The sequence below is a fragment of the Triticum dicoccoides genome, chromosome 7B (genome assembly GCF_002162155.2).
Source record: "Triticum dicoccoides isolate Atlit2015 ecotype Zavitan chromosome 7B, WEW_v2.0, whole genome shotgun sequence".
NCBI lineage: Eukaryota > Viridiplantae > Streptophyta > Magnoliopsida > Poales > Poaceae > Triticum > Triticum dicoccoides.
This window is the reverse complement of record NC_041393.1, coordinates 542854523-542863577: the sequence shown is the minus strand read 5'-3', so window position 1 is coordinate 542863577 and position 9055 is coordinate 542854523.

Here is a 9055-nt window from a genome sequence, read left to right as displayed (position 1 = left end):
AAAAAACAAGTTGTCCAGTGTGCAACGCTTCTCGATACAAGAAGACAAGAAATCTTGATACAAGAAGAAAGGAAAGAAAGCTTCTCAGAAAGTTGTATGGTACTTTTCGATCACTCCCCGTCTGCAGCCGTATTTCGTAGATCCTAAGGAAGCAAAGCTCATGCGTTGGCACGCGGAGAGGAAGAAGCCCGGCGATGGAGATGATCCGAAGCTGAGACACCTCGCAGATGCTAGCTAGTGGAGAGCATTCAATGTTGTACATGGATTTGCTGCAGAAGATCCAAGGAACATCATGCTTGGTGCGAGTACCGATGGCATGAATCCGTTTGAAAACCAGAACACCAACCACAACACATGGCCCGTCTTTGTATGGATGTACAACCTCCCCCATGGAAGTGCATGAAGACAAAGTACATACACATGAGCATGCTGATTCAAGGGCCAAAACAATGGGGAAATAATATTAACCTATATATGGGGCTTCTGAAAGAGGAGCTAGACACATTATGGAAAACACCTGCATGGACATGGGACGCCAGCAAAGGAGAGTATTTCTGTATGAGAGCCGCGCTGATGACAACGGTGCACGACTATCTCGGTTATGGGTACACCTCAGGACAGGTGTGGCACAAATACTGTGGATGCACGATGTGCTTGGATGATACAACGTGTCAGCAGCTTACGTCAATGAAAGATGGCGGGTCTGGGAAAATCATGTACATGGGGCATCATAGATGGCTCGAGAAGGACGACCCATGGAGAAAACATGGAGATCTATTCAATGGTTTGGCTGAGCATCAAGTACCTCCACGTAAGAGGAGCAGCACCGAAATCCATGAGCTGTTGAAAAACTGGGAACAGTGCCCCATGCCAGGAAAGATGAAAAAGGTGCCAGACCGCTACTAAAGGTATGGAAAACGAGGTCTGTTTTCTGGGACTTGGAGTACTGGCCCAATCATGACACGCCTCATTTCCTTGATCAAATGCATATCACAAAGAATGTCCTCAAGAGCTTGCTTGGCACACTGATGAACATGCCGGAGAAGACTAAGGATGTGCCGATGGCAAGGAAAGACTTGGAACATTTGAAGATCAAGAAAGATCTCCAAATGCCACTCCATAAAAAGTCGACGGAAGAGAAAGAGACAGATACAGAGGAGGGGAAGGGGCAGAAAAGTCAACAAGAAGGAGGAGAATTATTGCCCCCCTTCTTGCTTCTACTTAAGTGCGAAGGAGACCGATCAATTCATCAAGTGCCTTACGGGAATCAAAGTCAGTTCCGGTTACTGTGGGAAGATAAGCAGATTTCTAGACACCAAGAAGAAAAGGTTCAGCGGGATGAAGTCTCATGACTATCACATGATGATGACACAGATATTCCCGGTTGCCATTAGAGAGATAATGGACAAGCACGTCTATGACATGCTTACTAGTCTCTGCAACTTCTTCGACGTTATCTCTCGAAAGTCCATTAGTGTGAAGCAACTCCGAAGACTACAGGAAGAGATCATTGTCATACTATGTGATATTGAGATGTACTTCCCGCCCGCGTTCTTTGACGTCATGGTGCATATGTGTGTTCATATCATGGACGACATCATTGACCTCGGGCCGACATTCCTTCACAACATGATGCCGTCCGAGAGGATGAATGGGTTCATCGAATGATTCGTTCGTAACATGTCCTGTCCTGATGGGAGCATCGTCCACGGGTATTTGACACAAGAGTGCATCTCCTTTTGCGAGAATTATATAGGCGTCGGAGACCCTGTTGTTGGTTTGCCCGTCAATAAGCACGATGGGAGGCGCAGAGGAGAAGGTCACAACAATGGCCAGAGGGAATTGCACGTGGACTAGTCGGATCGACGAAACGACTTTGACAGGGCTAACTTAGTACTGCTACAACACCTAGTTGTGGTAGATGATTTATGTGTCACTGCACAAACAAACCATCGCAAAGAAGTACCATGATATGGGGATGCGCAAGATGGATGACGAAGTTACTGTAAAGCATAATGCCACTTTCTTGAGTTGGTTCAAAGAGCAAGTTCTTGCTAATCCCCCGGAAGAGGGCAGTTCAGACGAATTTCTCAGACACGCCTTAGCACATGGCCCTGCGCCCAAACTCACAAGCTATTAGGCATATGAAATCAATGGGTACACGTTCTACACGGAGGCCAAATACATGGATAGTGATTACCAGAACTCAGGGGTGACGACTGAATGCATGACCTGAAGGAAATATGCCCTAGAGGCAATATTATTTTATATTCCTTATTCATGATAAAGGTTTATTATTCATGCTAGAATTGTATTGATCGGGAACTTAAATACATGTGTGAATACATAAACAAATATCGTGTCCCTAGTAAGCCTCTACTAGACTAAGTCGTTGATCAAAGATGGTTAAGGTTTCCTAACCATAGACATGTGTTGTCATTTGATAACGAGATCACATCATTAGGAGAATGATGTGATGGACAAGACCCACCCGTTAGCTTAGCATAATGAACGTTCAGTTTATTGCTATTGCTTTCTTCATGTCAAATACAAATTCCTTCGACTATGAGATTATGCAACACCCGGATACCGGAGGAATACCTTGTGTGCTATCAAACGTCACAACATAACTGGGTGATCGTAAAGATGATCTACAAGTATCTCCGAAGGTGTTTGTTGAGTTGGCATACATCAAGATTAGGATTTGTCACTCCGAGTTTCGGAGAGGTATCTCTGGGCCCTCCCGATAATACACATCATAAGCTTGCAAGCAAATGACTAAGGAGTTAGTTACGAGGTGATGTATTACATAATGAGTAAAGAGACTTGCCGGTAACGAGATTGAACTAGGTATAGAGATACCGATGATCGAACTCGGGTAAGTAACATACCGATGGACAAAGGGAATTACGTATGTTGTCATAACGGTTCGACCGATAAAGATCTTCATAGAATATGTAGGAACCAATATGGGCATCCAAGTTCCGCTGTTGGATATTGACCAGAGAGATGTCTCAGTTATGTCTACATAGTTCTCAAACCCGTAGGGTCCGCACGCTTAACGTTCATTGATGATATAGTGTTATATGAATTATATGTTTTGGTGACCGAATATTGTTCAGAGTCCCGGATGAGATCACAGACATGACGAGGAGTCTCGAAATGGCCGAGAGGTAAAGATTGATATATAGGACAATGGTATTCGGACATCGGAAGTGTTTCGGAGGGTACTAGGTACTTATCGGGTTGAGGGAGTCCTGGATTAGGGGGTATCCGGACAGCCGGACTATACACTTTGGCCGAACTATTGGATCATGAAGAGACAAGACTCAAGACTCTGTCCCATGTCCGGATGGGACTCTCCTTTGCATGGAAGACAAGCTTGGTGATTCATATATTATATTTCCTTCATTGTAACCGACTCCATGTAAACCCTAGCCCTCTCCGATGTCTATATAAACTGGAGAGTTCGGTCCTTAGAGGGACGATCATAACATTCATAATCATCATAGGCTAGCTTCTAGGGTTTAGCATCTACGATCTCGTGGTAGATCAACTCTTGTACTACTCATATCATCAATATCAATCAAGCAGGAAGTAGGGTTTTACCTCCATCGAGAGGGCCCAAACCTGGGTAAACATTGTGTCTCTTACCTCCTGTTACCATTAGCCTAAGACGCACAGATCGGGACCCCCTACCTGAGATCTGCCGGTTTTGACACCGACATTGGTGCTTTCATTGAGAGTTCCTCTGTGTCGTTGCTGCAAGGCTTGATGGCTCTTCAATCGTCGACAACACGGTCCAGGGTGAGACTTTTCTCCCCGGACAGATCTTCGTGTTCGGCGGCTTCGCACTGCGGGCCAATTCGCTTGGTCAACTGGAGCAGATCGACGGTTATGCCCCTGGCCACCAGGTTAGGTTCGGAAACCTGAACTATACGGCTGATATCCGCAGAGACTTGATCTTTGACGGATTCGGGCCTGTGCCAGGAGCGCCGGGCAGTCACGACGAGCACGGCTTAGACCTGCTATCAGACTATGCTCGGGATGTCGCCCCTGCGGTAGCCCCGGACCTAAATCCGGAGCAGACTGTGGTGCCTAAGGACGGGTGGATGGACCCCGCCCCGTAGGCCGCACACTCATCAGCGGTAAAGCCGAACACATGCCTCACCCCCAAAGAAGCCTGTGACACCAGACCCCCGGACTCGTATCCGGCTGTAGGTTCCAGTCCGCGCACTCCTAAGCCCGCCGAACTTGGTTGGGCTCCTGTAATGGAGTTCACCGCTGCGGACATCTTCCAACACTCACCCTTTGGCGACGTGCTGAACTCGTTAAAATCTCTCTCTTTGTCAGGAGACTCTTTGTCGAACTATGTCCAGCTCGAGTGGGAAGCAGGCGACGAAGGAATTCGTTGCCCTCCCACCACCCACTTCATTGCCACTGTCGATGATATATCAGACGTGCTTGACTCCGAAGACATCGACGATATGGACGACGATGCAGGAGAAGATTCAGAATCACTGGGGCGCTGGACTACCACCTCGTCATACGATATATACATGGTGGATATGCCCAAGAAGGACGACGGCGACAATCCAGAAGATAAAACCCCCGGGCAAAAGCCAAAGCGACGACGCAGACGCCACTCTAAGTCCAGCAACAGTAAAAACAGCGACAAGAGCGCCAGAAAGATCGACACCCCAGTCAACTCCGAAGGCAACAACGACCATATGGACCCAGCAATGGAACATGATGAGCCAGGTCACGCCGAACACAGGTCAGAGCACACGCCCGATCACAATGATCCCGAGGGATGAATTAATCAAACCGCCCCGGGACAAGAACACAGTCCAGACGACGATGCATTCATCATCCCGGAAACACTCTTGGAATGAGATAACCTCCACAGAAGGCTTACGGCCACTGCGAGAAGTCTAAAGAAGCAGAAGCAACGGCTAAAGGCCGCAAAGGAAATGCTCAATCACAGATGGAATAAAGTGCTAGACACTAAAGAAAAGTACAGCGACGATCGCCATACAAAGAGCTACCCAAAATGCAAGCTGCTACCAGAATTCGACGACAAGGCCGTTCCACCAAAGGGCAACATGCCAGGAGGCCGGACAAGCCACTTTATAACCGCAACAGAGTAGTTACCGATGCCGAACACGATTTACGTGAGCTCCTGGATAAGAAAGCCGGCGCGGCCAGGTCCATCTACGGGTCTAAAGGACACACCCCGGCGCAGGACTATGATCACCAAAAGATCATACCGATCAGATACCAGTTCAGAATAAACACCGGACACAACAACAGCCGACGGCATGCCGCAGCACGTCCAGATACAGAGGGGCTGCTCACCCCCTGTGCTTCACCGAAGAAGTACTGGACCACGAATTTCCACAGGGTTTTAAACCTGTGAACATAGAGGCATACGACGGAACGACAGACCCAGGGGTCTAGATCGAGGATTTTATCCTGCATATACACATGGCTCGTGGGGATGACCTCCACGCCATCAAATACCTTCCCCTCAAGCTGAAGGGACCAGCTCGACACTGGTTGAAAAGCCTCCTCGAAAATTCAATTGGAAGTTGGGAGGAACTCGAGGACGCTTTCAGGGCCAATTTTCAAGGGACTTATGTCCGGCTCCGGATGCGGACGATTTAAGTCACATAATCCAACAACACAGAGAGTCCACCTGCAAGCTTTGGAACAGATTCCTCACTAAGAAGAATCAAATTGTCGACTGTCCGGATGCCGAAGCCCTAGCGGCCTTCAAACACAGCATCCGAGACGAGTGGATCGCCAGACACCTCGGCCAAGAAAAGCCAAGGACAATGGCAGCCTTAACAAGCCTTATGACTCGCTTTTGCGCGGGTGAAGATAGCTGGTTGGCCCGTAAAGGCATCAGCAACCCAAGCACATCCGAAACAAGGGATGGCAACAGGAGGCCATGGCGTAAAAACAAACGTGAAAACAAGGAAGAGAGCCCGTACAGCACAACGGTCAACACCGGATTCAGGGGCTCTCGACCCGGTCAACAAAAGAAGCCATTTAAAGGCAGTAAAGAGGGACCGTCCGGTCTGAATAGAGTCCTGGACAGACTGTGCCAAATTCATGGCACCCCGACAAACCTGCGAACCACACTCACAGAGAATGCTGGGCCTTCAAGCAGGCCGGCAAATTAAATGCCGAACACAAGGGAAGGGAAACACCAAGTGAAGACAAGGATGAACCTCGCCAACTGAACACTGGGGGACAGAAAAAACTCCCACCAGACTTGAAAACGGTAAACATGATCCACGTGACTCACACACCCACGAGAAGGCGCGGACGCGCACTCAGAGACGCATTCGCTGTAAGGCCCGTCGCCCCTAAACTTAACTACTGGTCGGCCTGCCCAATCACCTTCGATCACAGGGACCGCCCGACTAGAATGCGGCACAGAGGATCAGCTGCCTTGGTGCTCGACCCAATAATTGACGGATATCATCTCACTTGTGTCCTCATGGACGGCGGCAACAGTCTCAATTTAATATACCAGGACACTGTCGTAGGATGGGGATAGACCCTTCCAGAATCAGACAAAACACCACCACCTTTGAAGGGGTGATACCAGGCGTTGAAGCCCACGGCAGGGGCTCCATCATACTGGAGGTAACATTAGGTTCCCCCGACAACTCCAGGAGTGAAGAACTACTCTTCACAATCGCCCCCTCCAAAGCGGCTATCACGCATTGCATGGGAGAACGGCATTCGCCTGCTTCAATGCAGTGACGCATTACGCCTACCTCACACTCAAGATGCCCGGTCCATGCGGTGTCATCACCGTTAACGGGAACACAGAGCACTCCTCACGCGCGGAGGAATCCGCGACGGCCCTAGCAGCCGTACTCTAAGCGGCCTCCAATACCAGAAAGCATGGCTGGTGGTTAAGACCACAGACATGGCTAGACGAGTTCGGCGGCCAGGATAAACCTGAGCTTGGGCACCATGTACATAATCCTATAAAGGACACCAGGGGCTATAGATATTTAATACAACCCCACTGTTGGCTTGACCTTATTAACAGGCCAATGTCTTACGCTTTTACTATCCATCGCATGCTTATGTTATACTCTCCTACATGAGTTTTTCTTTTTCACAGACACAATTCACGCGATGCCCTTCCAGGAAACGGCACAATGGAGACAAAGGCGCAGACGTGCAGCAGGGCCCCACTCAAAGGTTTCTCTTTAGATTAAGCCCCTGTGTAAACCTTTTTTATCGCCTCTTGTTGTTTTCATATCCCATGGGTACTATACCCATAGAGGGTACTGCCATTATTGGCATTTCGCCACGACAGACTAATGCACGTACCTGGAACTACAGGGTTCATAATGAAAGGGCATTCTTCGGCCCATTTTATATTGCAAAGTCCGAAAACCTTCGGGAGTGTTCGACGTCACGAGTTTGGCCTTATATGCATCAACTCCGAATCATGTCTTTGGTCAAATGTTGGGTTTGCCCGACTCCTGGGTTTGCCACCTTACGTTCCGTTCTTATCGGCTAAGGCGGCCAAAAGAGAACTACTGCAATTGTGCCCCGGTTATTCCGGACGAGCACCTTAGTAGAGAAAGCCGAAAACTGACTATCATGATACAGCGAGAGACTGTTCAACCACTCGAAGACTTACCAGAATCTTTATGATTCCTCCGCATTAACGAAGGACCGTTCCCCGGTCATGTACAAACGCGCCCGTATTCGGATGCACGCGAAGGTACCAGGGGCTACATAGTAGCCCCACCGTCAAACTCCTATGGCTAAGTGAAAGTGTTACAACTATATAGTCCGGTTGCCTAGTTCGACGTGCGATCACCTCCTTAACAGACCAAGACGTTAGATCAAGTGTGATTACACATATTTTTCGCGAACACCCCCGCATTGCATGCGTGGGGGCTGAAGCCAACGACTGCTAACTTTCAGATTGCACATATACATAAAAACGGCTGCACAGGAGGCACAATAATACTTTCTGGCAAAAAGTATAAATATAGCCTCATAATCAAAATAACATTGTTTTTACAATAAAACATGATTTGTCACTCGAACATGATATTCTTCGAGCAATGAGCCTCTATTAAACGAGCACCTTCTGTTACCTGCTCCAAGTAGTGATCGGCCGAATCTTGGCCTCCTGCCGGATTCTGGGTCGCAATGATGGTGGCCTCCATATCTGTCCAATATGCTTTAACGCGGGCAAGAGCCATCCGTGCACCCTCTATACACGCCGACCTCCTCATGGCATTGATCCGTGATACGACACCAAGGAATTGTTGCACTAAACCAAAATAAATGTCCGGCTTAGGCTCCTTCGGCCAAAGATGGTCTATTACAGACCGCATTGCAAGACCGGACAGCCTATGAAGCTCAGCCACATCAGCCATCTTCTCACTCAATGGTAATGGGCGTGCGGGAGCATTGAATTGCGACCAGAACAACTTCTCCACCTCTTTATCACCTTGATCCTCGAAAAACTTGGCCGCATCAGCCGCACTCTTTGCAAAGTCCGCATACGCGTCTGCAGGGCTCCAGCGTCGATCTAGGGGAGCATACTTCGGATCTAAAAACTTCATCCACAATAAGTAAGGGTTTCCAGCCGCGATTTCTCCGGCCAGACGAAGCTCCTCCCGCCCATCCCTGCTTTCAGACCGCGTCTCCTTGGCCGTATCAAGTGCCTTCTTCAGGTCAGCCAAGTTTCCTTGATTCTCCTTCTCAAGGAGCTCATACCGACTGGTGGCATTTTTCAGCTCCACAGCCATTTCGGCTATTTTGTCTTGGCTTTGGCGATGAGCATCCTGTTCGGCTCTCAACTCTTCGGCCGCCTTTAGGGCAGCCGCATTGCTAGCCCGAGCTTGTTCCTCGGCCTGGGCAAGTTCCGCCCTTAGGGCTTCCATGGCAGCATCACCATCTGTAGTCCACACATATCACATCAATATTATACTCATTTCAATTTTTCCTATAAATAATAAGGAAAGCAGAGCACATACCTTGTGACTCGTTAAGCCGCTCGTTC